The 16,484-nt window shown below is 42.8% G+C and overlaps 1 long non-coding RNA gene across 1 annotated transcript; it reads left to right on the top strand.

Moving 5' to 3' along the window:
- Positions 1 to 245: 245 nt before the first annotated feature.
- LOC128105601 (uncharacterized) lies at positions 246 to 6,625 on the top strand. The gene is made up of 3 exons (XR_008216392.1): positions 246 to 1,413; positions 3,209 to 3,330; positions 3,984 to 6,625. It is a non-coding gene; the product is annotated as an uncharacterized LOC128105601 (long non-coding RNA).
- Positions 6,626 to 16,484: the final 9,859 nt, after the last annotated feature.

The following is a 16,484-nucleotide window of genomic DNA, read 5'->3' as shown; positions in this document are numbered from 1 at the left end:
ACTCACAGGATAGAAGTTATCAAAACCCACAAGGAGTGTTAAAACCACTTTGCTGAGCCGAGTTCTTTAAGGATGAAGGCAGGACTCACTAGGCTTGAGATTCCAAGCTTAACGCCGTGTCCCAATGGACATTAGCAGAAATTAAATGCCCAGGAGCTTGAGCCTTTCTCCTTCCTGCCTCCCACTTTCCACCAGATGCCCTGGACACCAGTTGTTCGGTTTTTATAGGGATACATCCTGATCTCCATCCTCCACAGAAGCTGTGTCTCTGTGGCACCTGCCTCCTGCCCTACAGGACTTGAATTAAGCCTCTTGCTTTGCTGCCCCAGGCAAGAGCTGAATTTCTTCAACCTAGCTTAAATCAAAGTAGATTCTGCCTGTGGGAGATTTTATAGTTTTTCGTGTGGTTCAGTACACCCCTTCCAACATCCCTACTGTGCCGCTCCCAAGCCTGTTGGTTTAGGACTTCGAGAATTATGCTCTTGACTATGCCACTAAGTTAAATAAGAAACAGAAAGCAGGGGATGAAGACACAAGCTTGCTTTCTGGACCGATCATGTTTCTGCCATGAAGGAACTCTGTTCCTCAATGCAACACAATCACAAGAAAACTTAAACAAATTTGAATGCCTGTTGTTAAAACCTGTGTTTTGATCACTACCTAGGATCCCTGCACCTGGATTTAAGAAATATAGTTTCATTTACTATTTCGTGAGTCATTTCATTGTGTAAAACAAGTAGTAAGAACCCAAGAAAGAGTACATTTGTCAAATCTTCATTCAATGTTTTTAAGTCAAGGTGGTTTAATTAATTGTTTTGATTTTTTCCACTAGTGTTTTTTCTGGCTCCAAAAGCATAGTTAAGACTGTACTTGTTTTTGTTTGTTTGTTTGTTTGTTGTTGTTGTTTTAGTTTCTCGAGACAGGGTTTCTCTGTGTAATGGCCCTGGCTGGCCTGGAACTCACAGAGATCCACGTGCCTCTCTGCCTGGGATTAAAGGCCTGAGCCATCACCACCACTGCCCGGTAAGACTGTACTTGTGAAAGAGAGTAATAATACGCACCTAGGGTTGGCCACTTTGGTTACTGTAGTAGGAGCTGACAGAGCCAGTTTGTCACAGATTTTTGACATCGTAGAACACAGTTCTAATCCAAATCAGTCTTCTTCCTTTCCATTTGTCTCTTCCAGTTTGGGCAGTGTGTCTCTTCCAGTTTGGGCAGTGTGTGATGGTTGGGGAGAAGCTATTCTGGCCTCCAGACTGGCTTCTTGGACCCCAATCTCCTCTTCTCCCTCCATGACTTCGACAACCATGGATGCCACACTTCCTAAAAACCCGTAAATCAACCACCACACATCTCTCACACACCTTGCAGCCAGGGAAACCATGGGGAAGAAGTGAACCAGCCAGTGAGCAGGTGACTCGTGAATAGAGGGCTTGCATGGCTCCCACAAGCCGGAGGGTGTGAGTGTGGGTCCCCACATGAAAAGAGACAGGGTAGTGCCCATCTGAAATTCAGAGGCCATTGGGGGTGGAGACAGGAAAATCCCTGAAAGTTCCTGAGCCAGCTAGCTTAGGGGAAGGTGGAGGGGGAGGACAAGAGAGCATGTCTCAAAGTGGAAGGAAGATCTGAGGTTGTCTGCTGACCTCCACACACAGGCTATGGCGCACGCATGCGCGTGCACACACACACACACACACACACACACACACACACACACACACACACACATCAAGCGTGTAGAGATAACGAGTTAAGAAAATTGTTGGAAGGTAGCTCCAGAGCACAAAGCCTTGGGCAGTCAGGCCTGTCTTCCAGCTTCCTGTCCCAAAGAGGAACTAATGCTTTTCTTACATTTCACTTGATAAAACCAAAACACACAGAGGGGAGTTATCCATAGGAAAAACGGCATCTGGATTTCATAGCTTCGGTTTTAAAACATACCTTTCTTAGAAAATCAAATGGCATTTGTGTAACTGGAGCATGGACTGAGGGCCTCGATTTGGGTTTTGCCTTCTGTTTTACAGGCGAACTATGATTTAACAGTCTGTTCTCTGTGTGTTATGCTATCCCCTGCTAGTGTTTCCTCTCCATATTTGTCATCCATCCTCGTTGCCACAGACATGCAAATAACTGGGATTTCCGAGTCCCAAACTCATTCCTGAAATGCATCCCAACCCTTCATCCCTATGAGGCCAGACCCTAACTGCATCTTCCACAGATTCCTGTCACCCTCTGCCTCAGATATTAAAGCTAGAGAGGAGAGTGGGCAGCAACTCTGTTGTCTTCGTAGTTCATTCTTTCTCTGTCTTCCGTTCCCCTCAGCAACAAAGGAAACAGAGCACATATGGCCTCTCTCAGGTACTCTCTACCACAACACTTGAAAGCCCACAGCAGGCCCCCAGAATCTTCCTTTGTCACTTCCAATCCCATCAAGTAAGCACATTGATTTGTGGCCCAAGAACTCAACTGCTTAATTTCAAAGGTTACTGTGATTGAGAACCAGAATCCTAATGAGAGCCCTAGGGAGCTGAAGAAAGGAATCTGTCTGCTAGACCAGAGGGTGGGCAGTGTCGAGCGAGGGAGGGCCAGGGAGCACACCTACATCCACATCTCTTCGGGTTCCCTGGTAACTTTTCTGTAAACATTTGGCTTCATGGGGATTTATGGGATAATTTTACGTCATGTTCTCCTAAACGGGTTTGTATCATTTGGTTTGGAATATAACCTATAAGTATATTATTTTTACAGTTATAAACGTGAATGTATAAAATAACTTCTGGGTAAGGGCCATTTACAATTTAAATAGTGCCTGTGTTTTAAAAAGCTAACAGCTTTCAAACAGATGGTGTAAAAGCACTGTTTACTTTTACAATCCCATGTGCGAAAAGCATATTAGAAAAACAGTGGGTATTACTCACCCATATTAAAAAAAAATCAATATCAGGGCCTGCCTTGGGGCCCTGGGCTATTTGAAACCAAAAGGTATTGTCAGGCTTGCAGGGGAGTGAAAATGCAGTTACATGAAACCGTAATGCTTAATTAAACACTAAAACAACAATAATAATAAAGATATGATCCAGAATGTAAGTGATGAATGACCGAATGATTGATAGTATGGTTGGAGCAGAGGTCCGTTGTCAGGAAGTGTCTAGGAATGGAGGTCTGTGCCTTTCTTTACATCAGTGGCTGTCTTCCTTGCTTGCCCTAGCCATGATGACATGGAAGGTCAAGACCGCCAGAGCAATACAGTTGGACTGCTGGCTCCACACAGGAGGCGCAAGAGGAACAGGAAGGCTCAGCCTTCATCATTGGGTTCACGATGCACATCAGGTATTTGAGCCTCATTTTCTTGTTAAGGTTGAATTTTTATAGCGCAGAACAAAACAGTTTTTTAGCTTGAGTTTATAATTAAAATGTATTGGAATTTCATATCATTCATGTACAGATGTTGATTCTACAAACTTGCATTTAGAGCTACCCAAATTACATGTACATATAGGCGAAGAATACAGTTTCTTTCGCCCTGAACTTAAACCTGTGCTCAATCTGGCTGAAGTCATTAGTATCGGAACGCTGGACACCTCACCTCACTTTTTTAATCCAAAAGCTCCTTGTCTGTAGAAAGGGGGTGGCAGGGGCATTTATAAGTTAACTCTGGGAAAGGTGTTTGGGGGTGATTCATCTCCCTTCCTTTCAACAGTTTTGTCCATGTAGTCCAATGAAGCCCTTGGGGTTTCATGTAAAATGTTTTACCTGAGGAGTTTGCCTAAGGACAATGAGCAGTTTCAAATCATATTCCCACCCACTGCCATACACACCTGTGCACCTTCCAGTTGCAAGCAAGCTGATCACTCATGAGCAGGTAAAGAGATGGCAGGATCAGCAGCAGCCACACCACTGGCTGGTGGTCGGGGGATTACAGGAATTCAGCATTGGAAGGGGCTAGAGTACCAACTTCCAGTCACAGGAGGAATCCTTTCCAGAACTCCGGACAGAAGACCACACCTCTTTCTTGAAAGCCACGGAGTATGGAAGCCAGCTCTATCTCTCTCTCCAAGAGGTCTGCAGTGTCTGAAAAGTGTTGACTTCTGTGGAACTAGGAGTTGAAGCTGATGTTATCTCACTGTGATTCTGCTTGCACTCTCCTGTGGGTGGAGAGAAGGCTGTGGAAAGTGACAGCTGTGTGGTCTGGTGTTCGGTCTACATGGACCTATGTGAACTAAGGCTCAAGTCCTTGTTGTTTATTGGTGTCTTGGCTTTCAGAGGATGCTGGCAGCTCCTCTTGCCCCCATTCTTCTCCCAAACTCAAGGACCGATTTCAGGAAGATGCAGGAACATGGGCGATTTCACCCACTTAGATCCCATGAGAGGATTTACTGTGTGAGGTACAAATAAGTCAGTGTGATTTAATGTGTGTGTTTCTTTCTGTTCTTCTTTGAAATCTTCAGAACCATAAATAAAGCTGAGATTAGGAATGGACTGAAGTAAAAGGCAGAAAGACAAACCATGGGTTGTTTGGCCTGCTTGTTTTCCTGAAGTAGGAAACTGCTTCAGAGATCACCCAGGTGGTTGTAAAAGTTTACGTGTGCCTGGGGAACTGGTGAGGCAGAGATGGGGACTAGAAGGTAGGATCCAGAGACCCTGGCCTCCTGATTGTGCGTCAGTCAACTTCTCCAGATGTAGCTGGGCCGTGATGTGGCAATAACAAGCCCACTCTACATATTCGTAAGGATAAGCTCTATCATTAGAACCAGACTCTGGGTGGGTGGCTACCATTCTAGTACTTGAAGTCAACCATCAGGGAATTTGTGCTTTCTTAGGGTAAGTACATCATCATTCCTCTACCATTCTCCTCTTCATACCACATGCTAGACTCTTTCCTCTACTTAATCCCAAGCAAGTCAGTGTCCTCACTAATCTGTAGCTCATAGAGTCAAGTTATTTGGGAAGTGCGGGTTTTAATTGGAAGAAGTGTCATTTTTTTTTTTTTTATAGATACATACTATAGCTGCGCTGACTCTTTGCAATCACATAACATTTAGGTGACACAAAATTACCTAAAGTCTTGTCAACCTGACAAAATCCTCATGTCCTTTAAAGCTCTACTCAAAACTATGACACTTCCCATAACCAGATTCTGTTCTTGAAATACATACTAGGATGTCATGCCGCGTTATTCAGTGCACAACCAGAGTGTCACTGTCCCAGAGCTGACCTTGCTCTAACTCCAGAGTGATTGGCTTTCGTGTCAGCTGAGATCTTCCAGTAAAAGTGAATGATATTCTCTTCATGCTTCACAGTATAATAGTGTCATATCTACAAAAAAATATCAGAAATCAGCAGCCAACATGATGGGTGTGTGAGCCAAGTCCATTTCTTTTCTTTTCTTTTTTTTACTGGAAATGTATGTATTATTTAATCAGCCAGATGTTGTAGTACACACCTGTAATTCCAGCATTCAAGAGGTAGAAGCAGAAGGACCCGGAGTTCAAGACCAGCCTTGGCTACAGAGTGAGCTTCGGGTCAACCTGGGCTCCCTGAGATCCTGTCTCCAAAACACAAATAATAGTAACAGTAACAACAATAGTGAAAAATCAACAGCTTGTCCATAAAATTATAGATGACTGGCTTTTTTAAATACCAGAATGTTTTTGACTACAAGAAAAATAAGTTTGGACTCAAAATGTGTCTAAAACAAGGTGTTTGAAAGGACTTACATGGTCTCATATAAGAGGAAGTTTTAAGTTCCCTCGAATTGATTGCTTTATGTCTGAATATGCTATTGGGGTCTGACTCCTTTTTATTTTTCTGGCTGCTTGACCTCTTAATGTTGGCATCACTTTCAAATGGCACCATAGAGATCATACCTAGACGGAGCCTCTGTGCAGAAAAAGAGAAAACTGTTGCTTCTGGGCCTTTCTTTCAGGAGAAAAAAAAAAATCTATTCCGGACGTTTGCTAGGGAAATTTTTTTCCCTAAGATTTCTGGGAAGGCTTCCATAGAAACTCACAGAGGTCAAAGTGCAGAAAGTCCGTGTCTGTGCTGCACTCAGCCGTAAATAGTACATCTACATCACACTCGCTCACCCCAAGGCGGGGGCCATCACAGAAGAGGGAAAGATCACCAGTCACGGGGGTCAGGGAGGACCTTGGGGAAAGTGTCTTGTGCACAAATGGTCACATACACAGGATCAAGCCAGTCAGCATTCCGGCAGAGAGGGGGCTGTGACGGTTAATGACTGCTCGGGGAGGGAAAGGCAGCTTTTTTTTTTTTCCATTTTTCTTTCTTTATTTTTTTTTCAGAGCTGAGGACCGAACCCAGGGCCTTGTGCTTGCTAGGCAAGCCCTCTACCATTGAGCTAAATCCCCAACCCTTCAGATTTTTTTTTCTTTTTTTGAGACAGGATTTCTCTGTGCAGTTTTGCACCTTTCCTGGAACTCACTTTGTAGACCAGGCTGACCTCGAACTCACAGAGATCCGCCTGCCTCTGCCTCCCGAGTGCTGGGATTAAAGGTGTGCGCCACCACTGCCCAGCTTCATTTTTCTTTATTAAGAAATTTTCTACTCACTCTACATACCACCCACAAATTCCCCCTCCTCCCTCCTCCCACCCTCCAGCCCTCCCTCCCAAGCCACCCCACATCCCCACATCCCCCAAATCAAGGTCTCCCATGGGGAGTCAGCAGAGCCTGGCACACTGAGCCTAGGCAGGTCCAAGTCCCTCCCCACTGCACCAAGGCTGCACAAAGCATCACACCACAGGCACCAGACTCCCAAAAGCCTGCCCATGCACCAGGGATGGATCCTGATCCCCCTGTCTGGGTGCTCCCCAAAACAGTTGGAGCCAAACAACCATCTTCCATATCCCGAGGGCCTAGTCCGGTCCCATGGGGGCTCCACAGCCATTAGTCTACAGTTCATGGGCTTCCACTAGTGTGGCCGGTCATCTCTGCATGTCTTCCCATCATGATTTCCACATCTCCCGCCTGCAGAATCTTTCCACTCTCTCTTTGATTGGATTCGCAGAGCTCAGCCCGGTGCCTGGCTGTGGATCTCTGCATCTGCCTCCATCAGTCACTGGACAAAGGCTCTATGATGACAGGTAGGTTATTCGATAGACCGGTCACTGGAGTAGACCAGTCCAGGCACCCTGTGGACCACTGCCAGCAGTCCAAGGTGGGGTCATCCTTGTGATTCCTGAGAAAGGCAGCTATTTTTAAGGGCGTGGCCCCTGTTAACTTGACCAAGCTCCAGGGGATGGTTCCATTCTGATGAGGGTAAGCACAAACAGGACTTGGTGAGTTATTGAAAAATAAAGACATGAAGTTTGGAGAGGATGTTGGAGGTTGGGGGGATGGGTCTTAGAGGAGTGGGGAGTGAATACGATCAAAATACACTAAATATATGTATGAAATTCCCCAAGGAGCAATAAAATACTATATCACTTAAAAAAGAAGGGTACTATAGTTAGGGTTTGAGGCATGGGATCAGTGAGGAAAGCGTTTGCCACACAAACATAAGGTCCCAAGTGCAAATTCCTAGGACAGCATTGTCTATAATGTGTAAGCATTCCTATGGCAAGATAATTGGCCGAGACAGGAGCATCCTTCTCCCCAAGAAGCTCACAGGCCTGGAGCACAGGGCAGCCAGCAGCAACAAAATGAGAGACTCTGTCTCAAAGAAGGTTAAAGATGAGGACCAAGACCCACAGTTGTCATGTGACCTCCACAGATATGACATCACACACACACACACACACACACACACACACACACACACACAACACACACACACACACCACGGCACACTCACATCTGCACAAAAATGCACATACAATTAAAAACATAGACATAAATCTTATGGAAGATACTGGCTTTAGTCAGAGGTGGTAGCTGGTGTAATCCCAGTACTGGGGAGCCGGAACCAGCAGGATTGCTATGAATTTGAGGCTAGTGTGAGGCAACATGGTGAATACAGACAAGCCTGGGCTACAGTCTCAAAAAAAAGTAAGTAATAAAAATTGAAAATATGGTATTCATAGTGTGACCATTAGAGTTTTTCAAATGCTAAGTACCTTAGGAATACATTGTCAGTTAATCTCTCTAAATGGAGAGCAAGCCTCAAGCATCTTAATTTACCCACAATCATATCTCTTGCTTTGTTTTATTAGCAGATTTAGTCTCTTGTTTGTCCATTGATAAAACAAAAGATTTTTATGAATGAAATCAGGTGTCTAGGTTCATGGTAGAATACTGAAAAGCTCCAGGATATCTAGGGCTATGCAGTGAAATCCTCAAAAAACTAAAAAACAAAACAAAACGAAAGCCCCAACAACAACAAAACAAACCAAAAAAACAAACTAGGGAGTTGAGAGTTGTCTGATAAAACTAACGTGTCACCCTGTCTGGAGCTGTAAACATTTACACCAGGACAGAAAAATGAAAGAGAGAGCGCAAGTGTGAGATTTCAGCCATCCCTGAACTGTCTCCAGAGAGCAGGAATCTGGGTAAGGAAGATACCGCCCTTTTTAAGGTTATCTGTAGCAGAAAAATAGCAAAGGCAAAAATAAAAGAAGACAACCATGCTCTAGTTGGGTGAGACGGCCAAAGTTGTCTTTAATTAGACTAACATTCACTCTGCAAAGTAGACCACTCTCCATTTTTTTTTTGCCACACAGCTCTTTCCAAGCCTAAAACCCTCCTACACTCACTTTTCCTTCTCTGGATATCTTTCCCCAAATAAAAGCTCCCAAGGTATCAAAGGCTTACATTTATGCATAACACTGTTTTAAAAAACTAGAAACAAAATTTGGTAGTAAAGATGAAATAGGAAATAATTTTTTCACTCTCTGGGATAAAAAACATTTACATTGTGAAGGATATGTCTATCCCTCACTGTCTAACTAAAAACTTGGTACAGTTTTCAGACTCACTGGTACTATTTGCAGCCGAGTTGTGAGATGTAAGTATCATATCCTTAGACTAGTCTTCAGTTTTAGAAGTCTTGGAAAGTTCTACTTAATATAAAAAGCTTCTGCATATGACACAGTGGTCTTTGGTATCAGATGGTCATTGGAAAGGTGGAATATGGCCAACCAAGATAGAATTTGGCACATGATACTGTTACATTCCTGGAGGACATACCTGAGGCCGAGCAGGTGGCACTAAATGCCAGGTTCCATTTCAGACTCCAAAATAACAAATAATCACTAGTAAAGTTTTTATATGTGAAGGAACTGTCATTAATGCTACACGTATGCTTATGGAAGGCATCTTCCATAATATTTTAAGTGAATTATTTCAAAAAATCATCAATAAGTATGAATGAACTAACCTTTGGAGCATCTCTAACTCAATGGGGCTTATAATAACTAAAGTAGAAGGAAGCATATTTAAAGAATGCTTGATCTTTTAAAGTGAATTTAAAGTGTGAAAATATTGAAAATCCAACCTGCTGAGTCCATTTACACACACACACACACACACACACACACACACAGTCAGACATAATTTCAGGGCTGACTATTTTGGGTTTGACAACCAATAATGGGGCGATGCCCTGGGAGAGGCTAATTTTCTTTTCTGTGTACATACATATGTATGTAACAATAATTATGAAAGATAAAGAAGCTATCAACTTCAGGGTGGGGAGGAATTGGTAGAGGTTGAAGGGAGGGCACCTAGAAGCTGCTGGAGGAAAAGAAGAAGGGAAAAAGCTATAATTCTGTTTCAACTAAAACTATACTTTAAAAAGGAATGAAAATGCAGAATTTTTTTATTTGAACAATTTATATCACTTTTGTGTTAGCAGAAATCTACAACTGCAAGTACAAATAAACTATGAAATTATAAGTCTTGGAAAAGAACTTGAAAAATGACAAAAATTTCAACAAGGTCTCTTTTGTTTCAGAAAATGGTGACATGATTTTCAATTTTGGTTGTGATACAGAACTGTCCTCGGAAGCTATGATATTTTTTCTTTACTTTGTATGTTCTAATGCTTTTATTTCCCAAATAAATCTGATAATGATGAGTAAGCAAGAGCAGAGCATGAAAATGTCTGTAATGTGTAGCCTTACAGTGGCCTCCATTTGGCTCCAGATGGTACGATGACATTTCATCCTGAACGACTTTGCTTGGGTGATCGGATGCACTGTTAACTGAAAGGAAGCTCCTTAAGGACCTCACTTAGGTATTTAATTGGTTTATTTATTTACATTTATGTAGATTTTTAGACTTATGTATTAGATTAAATATACCAGATTCACATATTTGATTATTTATTTAAATTTATTTAACTATTTAAATAATTCATTTAGGTATCTACTTAGACATTCTATCCATTTCTGAATCTTCAGGATGTAGTGCAAGTTTCTTGGCAACCATTTCTCACTGACTGCATCTCATATCTCCATCTCTCAGTTCTCTTCATAGTCAGTAGATTAATTACCACTGGGAGATGACTGGCTGGTATTAATTCATAGACCTCGGTAGGTTTTCTCCTACCAGTTTATTAGATCTTCCTGGGAAATGTTGATATAAACAAAGAAAAGTGTCTTGAAAATACTGTATTTTGTTATAAGCATGTATTTCCTACTACATTCTTTCTCCAAGGCCCTCAGAGGGTAGGTTGGATTGAGAAGTTCTAGAAGCATTGGCCAAGAAGAGCTGTAACATACATATACATACACAGACAGACAGACAGACAGACAGACACACACACACACACACACACACACAAAGTTAATGATGTAGGCTCTTGTGGGAGTAAGCAAAGCTGAAGCAGGCTTTATTGGGAATCATGACAGAAAAGTAAGAAAGGCAAAGTGAGAACTAAGTGTATCAGGATTTTCTAGAGTCATAGAACTTATGAAATGAATCTCTCATATATATATATATATATATATGTATATACATATATATATATACATATATATCTCATATATGAGAGAGAGGTTAGACTTATTGGGATGACTTACAGGTTGTGGTCCAAAAATGACTAGCTGTGAACAGAAAGCCCAATAATCTATTAGTTGCTCAGTCCCATGAGACTGGGTGTCTCAGCTGGTCTTCTATATATGCTGGAATCCTGAAGACATAGTCTCCAATGCCAGTGAAGGAATGGATGTGCAAGCAAGCTGAGAGCAAGCAGGTAAAAAGCAAAAGCTTCCTTCTTCCCTGTCCTATATAGACTTCCAACAGAAGGTGTGGCCCAAATTAAGGTATGTCTTCCTGCCTCAAGATTCAAATCAAAGGTATGTGTCTTCCTAACTCAAAATCTGGACTATAAGTGGATTGACCCACTTCAAATCAAGCAGAAAACCTCCCACAGGTGTGCCCTTCATTTCTGGATTGTAGTTCATTCCAGATTCAGCCAAGCTGACAACCAAGAAGAGCCATCACACTAAGGAAAAGTAGGAGAAACTTCAGAGAATTTTCTTGGAAAATTTTCCAAGTGAGGAAAAAGCCTTTGACCTTCCTTGGTGTAAGGACTTTACAGGGACATGGCGGAAACTAGACAAAGACTAAGGTAATGTCTGTTGAGATGTGTTATTTCCCTAAAGTGTCATGAGCTGAGCCGAGGAGGGCCGGCATCTTGAATACATGTTCCCCTGGTTCAGCTAGGGACCCCATCGCATGTTATTTATGTACTGCACCTCAGTTAGAGGAGGTTGAAGCCCACCTCGGCTCATCCTTCACTCTGGTTTTGTTAGTCTTGATCTTGACTATCAGCTAGACGTTATTAGTTGCGGGTCATCAATCTTGCAGGTATCCCCCCGATTACCGCTAACTATGCTAAGCTGTCCTTGTTCTCACAGCCACCAAGTAGCCACAGTGCTGGTGATCATCTCCTTGTCTGTGGATGGAATCTTTTCCTAGAATAGGAAATGTTTACTTGAAACCATCCTTACTCACAACCTGTGATTATAACCTATTATAATTAGCTGCATTGGAAGCAAGGATGTGTGGAAGGACAACAGAGCCTTGCACATGTGCCTTGAGGGCTCTGGAGTAGGGAAGATGGCTGCTCTGCTGTCTGGCCCAGAGCTCTGACTCCCTCTTATGTCTAGGTTGGTTATTTCGTTCCATCTGCAAGGCCTTTTGTTCTTCTTCCCTGGTGTCTCAGAGTTTCCTGCATGCTCTAGTTTATTACTCTCTGTTGCTGTGATAAACACCATGACCAAAAGCAACTTGGAGAAGGAAGGGTCTATTTCAACTTACACTTTCAGGTCCGTCACTGAGGAAATCAGGGCAGAAACTGAAGGCTGGAACCTGGAAGAAGAGATTGAAGCAGGAACCACAGAGAAATGCTGTGTACTAGTGTGCTCTCCATGCCTTGCTCAGCCTGCTTTCTTATACAACCCAAGACCACCTGCCCAGGGATGGCACCACTCACAGAGTGCTGCCTCCCATCTATTATAAATCGAGAAAATGCTGTGCATGCCAGTATGTATCTTTAATTCCAGCATGCAGGAAGCAGAGGCAGGAGGATCTCTGTGAGTTCAAGGTCAGCGTATTTGACATATTGAGTTTCAGGCTAACAGGGCTATATAGAGAAAGAGAGAGAGAGAGAGAGAGGGAGCGAGAGAGCAGAACAGAACATGATGCCTCACAGACATGCCTACATGCCAATCTAATGGGAGAATTCCTTGGTTGAGGTTTCCTCTACCCAGGTGACTTTTGTCAACAAAAACTAACTAATGGCACAATTAACACCCTGTCAACTTGACACACAAACACATTACTATTAAACCGCAAGCATCCCTTTCTTGTTTCGCCAAGATCTCATGCTAAAACTAATATCATGATATGTAACACAGTCTAATATTTAAAAAGTTTCATAGTATTTTTAAAATTCCAACAATTTAAAAGCCAACTTCTCTTTAAAAATCCAGAGTCTAACTGTGGACTCCTGTAAAATAAAATGTAAGTTATATATTCCTTATTCCAAGAGGGAGGAATCAAAATCAAAGCAAATCAAAGCAGAATGGACACAGGGCCGAGTAATCACATTCTGTAGCCCAGTGTCTGACATCTGACCCTGGGCAATAGAATTCGCTATCTTCTGGGCTCCAAAGGTCCTGGGGCTTTCCACTTCTCTGGCTCTGTCACCTGCAGCCTGTACAGCTTTGCTGGTAGACTCACGCTGGCTCTACTCCACACCTGCCACCCCCTTGGCAGTCATCTCACCATCCTGGCATCTCCAACACCCTGGGGTCTCCATGGCAACTGAGGTTCCACCTTCACCAGTGATCTCCTGGCCTCTCTGCAAGGACTTGTACCCTGCCTCATGCTACAGAGCTTCAGGTTTTCTCCACGACCCCTTCAATCCTGGGGTTGCCACTGCAGTTTAGACCTTCCTGTGTTAACCCTTTAATATTTCTTTTAATCCCAACCTCTGTCCTCACTACAGCGCCTATGAGCAACTTGCAATTTTCAAGATAGGTTCTATTGCCTTACTGTCTACAGAGAACTATCTCCTGCCTCACTAGTGGAATTCATTAACCTACACAGTTGCACTAGACTGAAGACCAAAATTGAATTTGAGTGAATTGTCTCCACAGCCAGACAGTTTGGAAAGGTAGATTTGAAACACTGCACCCCCTAAGGCCTCTGGTACTGTGTGTGTCAGGTACGTGGACATGGGGGGAGAATGCACAGCTCTGGCCTGTGGGAAAGCTGGATAGGCAAATGGGAATATCACACTTATTTGGGGACCATCACTTTGCCAGGGTGCACAATGCCTGATCCTGGCTCGGGGATTAATTTGTTGTATAGGCAGATTTTAGTGGCCTACTCTGCAGTTACCAACACAAGTTACACACTCAAAGAGCTTGAGGTTGGTGGTCTATCTTAGCAATGTTCTGTCCATTTGCCCTTCTTGAGTTACACAGTCTGACTAAGCCTCCTAAAGCGGCTATGGAGAAAACATGGGTGACTGTTTGATGGCATATATTTCAAGCCTGTTTTTTTTTTTGTTGTTGTTGTTGTTATTGTTGTTGTTAATGTCTTTATTCATTACATTAGGAAAAGAGAGGTGGGCTAGGGTGTGAATTTACCCAGCATGCAGACCCTCAATTAATCTCCAGTTACACTACCCCTCCCACAAAAAAACAAAAAACGAAAAACCAACCCTACAAAAAGCAAAGGAACAAGACTGAGTTTAAAAATAAAAACTGAGGCTTGGTGTGGTGGCACACACCTTTAATCCCAGTACTTGGCGGGCAGTCACATGGATCTCTGTGAGTCCAAGGCCAGCCTGGTCTACATAGCAAATTTCAGGGCAGCCAGACTTATATAACAGAGACTTTGTCTTAAAAAATTAAATAAATCCCAGCACTTGGGAGGCAGAGACAGGTAGATCTCTGTGAGTAAAAGATCTGTCTGATCTACAGAGTGAGATCCAGGACAGGAACCAAAACAACAAGAGAAAAAACAAAAAGAAAATAAATTAAACAAAAGAAAAATAAGGTGAGGGTCTACTGAAAACAAAAGAAATGAAATGATTTGAAAACTGCTGGTCACTTTAAATATGATACAGCGAAGTTCCCAAAGGAATCAGAACAAGTCCGTGTTCAAAATCTGACTGAGTGTTTGGTTTTGTCCTGTTTACAGTGCTTAGGAATATACCCAAGGATGGAGCATGTTAGGCAACCATGCTGCCACTGAGCTACACTGAGCCCTGACTCTACATCATGGTACCCTGATGACACCCAGCAAGGAGCTTAACATCCTCCTGCTGCGTGCATTCATCTGGAAATGAGGATGCTCTAATACTTATGTCAGGAAAAGTAATTGTTTGATGAATAAATAAAATGCTGCAATAATAGCATTTTTAAAGACATTTTAATGTGGTGTGTGTGTGTGCATGTGTGTGTGTGTGTGTGTGTGTGTGTGTGTGTGTGTGTGTGTGTATGTGTATGTGTGTGTGTGTGTAGGAGGCCTAGTTCATGAGTGTTCAGTGCCTGCAGAGGCTAGAAGAGGGCATCAGATCCCCTGAAGCTGGAGTTACAGGCAGTTGTGACTTGCCCCATGCGGTCTTGTAAGAGCAGTTCACATTCTGGACCTCTGAGCCATCTCTGTACCTCTCATCCCCACTGGCAGGTTTCTAACAGCTGACTTTTACATCCCCAAAAGGTGAAGTTACAAGTACTATGCTGCTGGGTGGTGGTGGCACACGCCTTTAATTCCAGCACTCGAGAGGCAGAGCCAAGTGGATCTCTGTGAGTTCCAGGCCAGCCTGGTCTACAGAGCAAGATCCAGGACAGGTACCAAAACTACACAGAGAAGCCTGTCTTGGGGAAAAAACAAAACAAAACAAATAATATGCTATTTATAAACTGGATTAGTAACCTTTCTTACCATCAGTAAAGAGTGTTATTCTCAACTTGTTCTCGCTATGTCTAGACAAGGGAATACTGTGTTGTCTAATGGACCAGTGGGAGTTTGACGGTCCATTACTAGTTCAGGCTTGCTGCAGGCTTCTGAGTTGCATTTGCAGACACAATGTTACTTCACAGAGATATTACACAGGGATGCTTTTTAGATTACTGTCTGCTGCTTTGTAAGCACTTAAAAAAAACCAGTGGGTTTTTTTGTCCTGTTTCTTACCTTTGTGTTAACTCATTGCTTGCTCAGTATGATTAGAGACCTAAAGGTTTATTCCCTCCCACAGAATGTGTTGAGCGCCATTTCACAATCCAGAGGTGGAGCTGGAGAAGGCAAGCTGCAATAGACCCTTGAGCACATACTACCATTAAGAAAAAATAAATCCCCTGACAATGTTTATTGGGGGCTCTGAAATACAGTGAACAGCATGTACATAATTCAAATCTCAGCTCCTTTGGAAGGAAATAGAATTTCTTTCTTTTTCAAATTAGAAAGTAAAGGGATTTAGACCAAACTGAAGTGTTACTAAGCCTTTGAGACAGAAAACAAATTAAATTTTATTGCTAAGAACAGAATTATGTGTTGATACTTCTGTATTTCCCCTCAGGCATTTGAACTTTTTCCTCTGTACTGTACTAAAACTATAAACTAAGCCTTTGGATTTTACCTGCTATACAACTTCACCAGTATTTCTTGAAAGGCAAAATGAATGAATTAGACTGTCTATATTTCCTATTTATCCAAATCTTATGAATTAAGGTTCTCTCTCCTTCTCTAAATGTCCTTCCAGGGGATTCCAGCCCACAGGGGTACTGATCAAATCAATCACCCTGGTTTTTAAAGCACTGGTCTACTCAGAATCCCACACCATTTTGCTCTAATTCAATTACCAACTATGCCACCAAAAGACGGCTATAGAATTAAAGTTGGGATCCCAGTGGGGTCTCAGAAACTATCCTGTGAATGTGCAATGGCTCAAGTCATTAGCCCCAAAGCTTAGCTCCCAAGTTTGAAGAGTAACAGTGCCCTGTACCAGACACTGAGTTTTAGCGGGGAAGCCTTGTAACACCCGGATCTCCACCAGGCTACTGAAGA

The sequence above is a fragment of the Peromyscus californicus genome, unplaced genomic scaffold, assembly GCF_007827085.1.
Source record: "Peromyscus californicus insignis strain IS unplaced genomic scaffold, ASM782708v3 Scaffold_9__1_contigs__length_137607984, whole genome shotgun sequence".
Taxonomy (NCBI): Eukaryota; Metazoa; Chordata; class Mammalia; order Rodentia; family Cricetidae; genus Peromyscus; species Peromyscus californicus.
The sequence above is the reverse complement of the archived record's forward strand: the minus strand, read 5'-3'. Positions and strand labels throughout refer to the sequence as shown.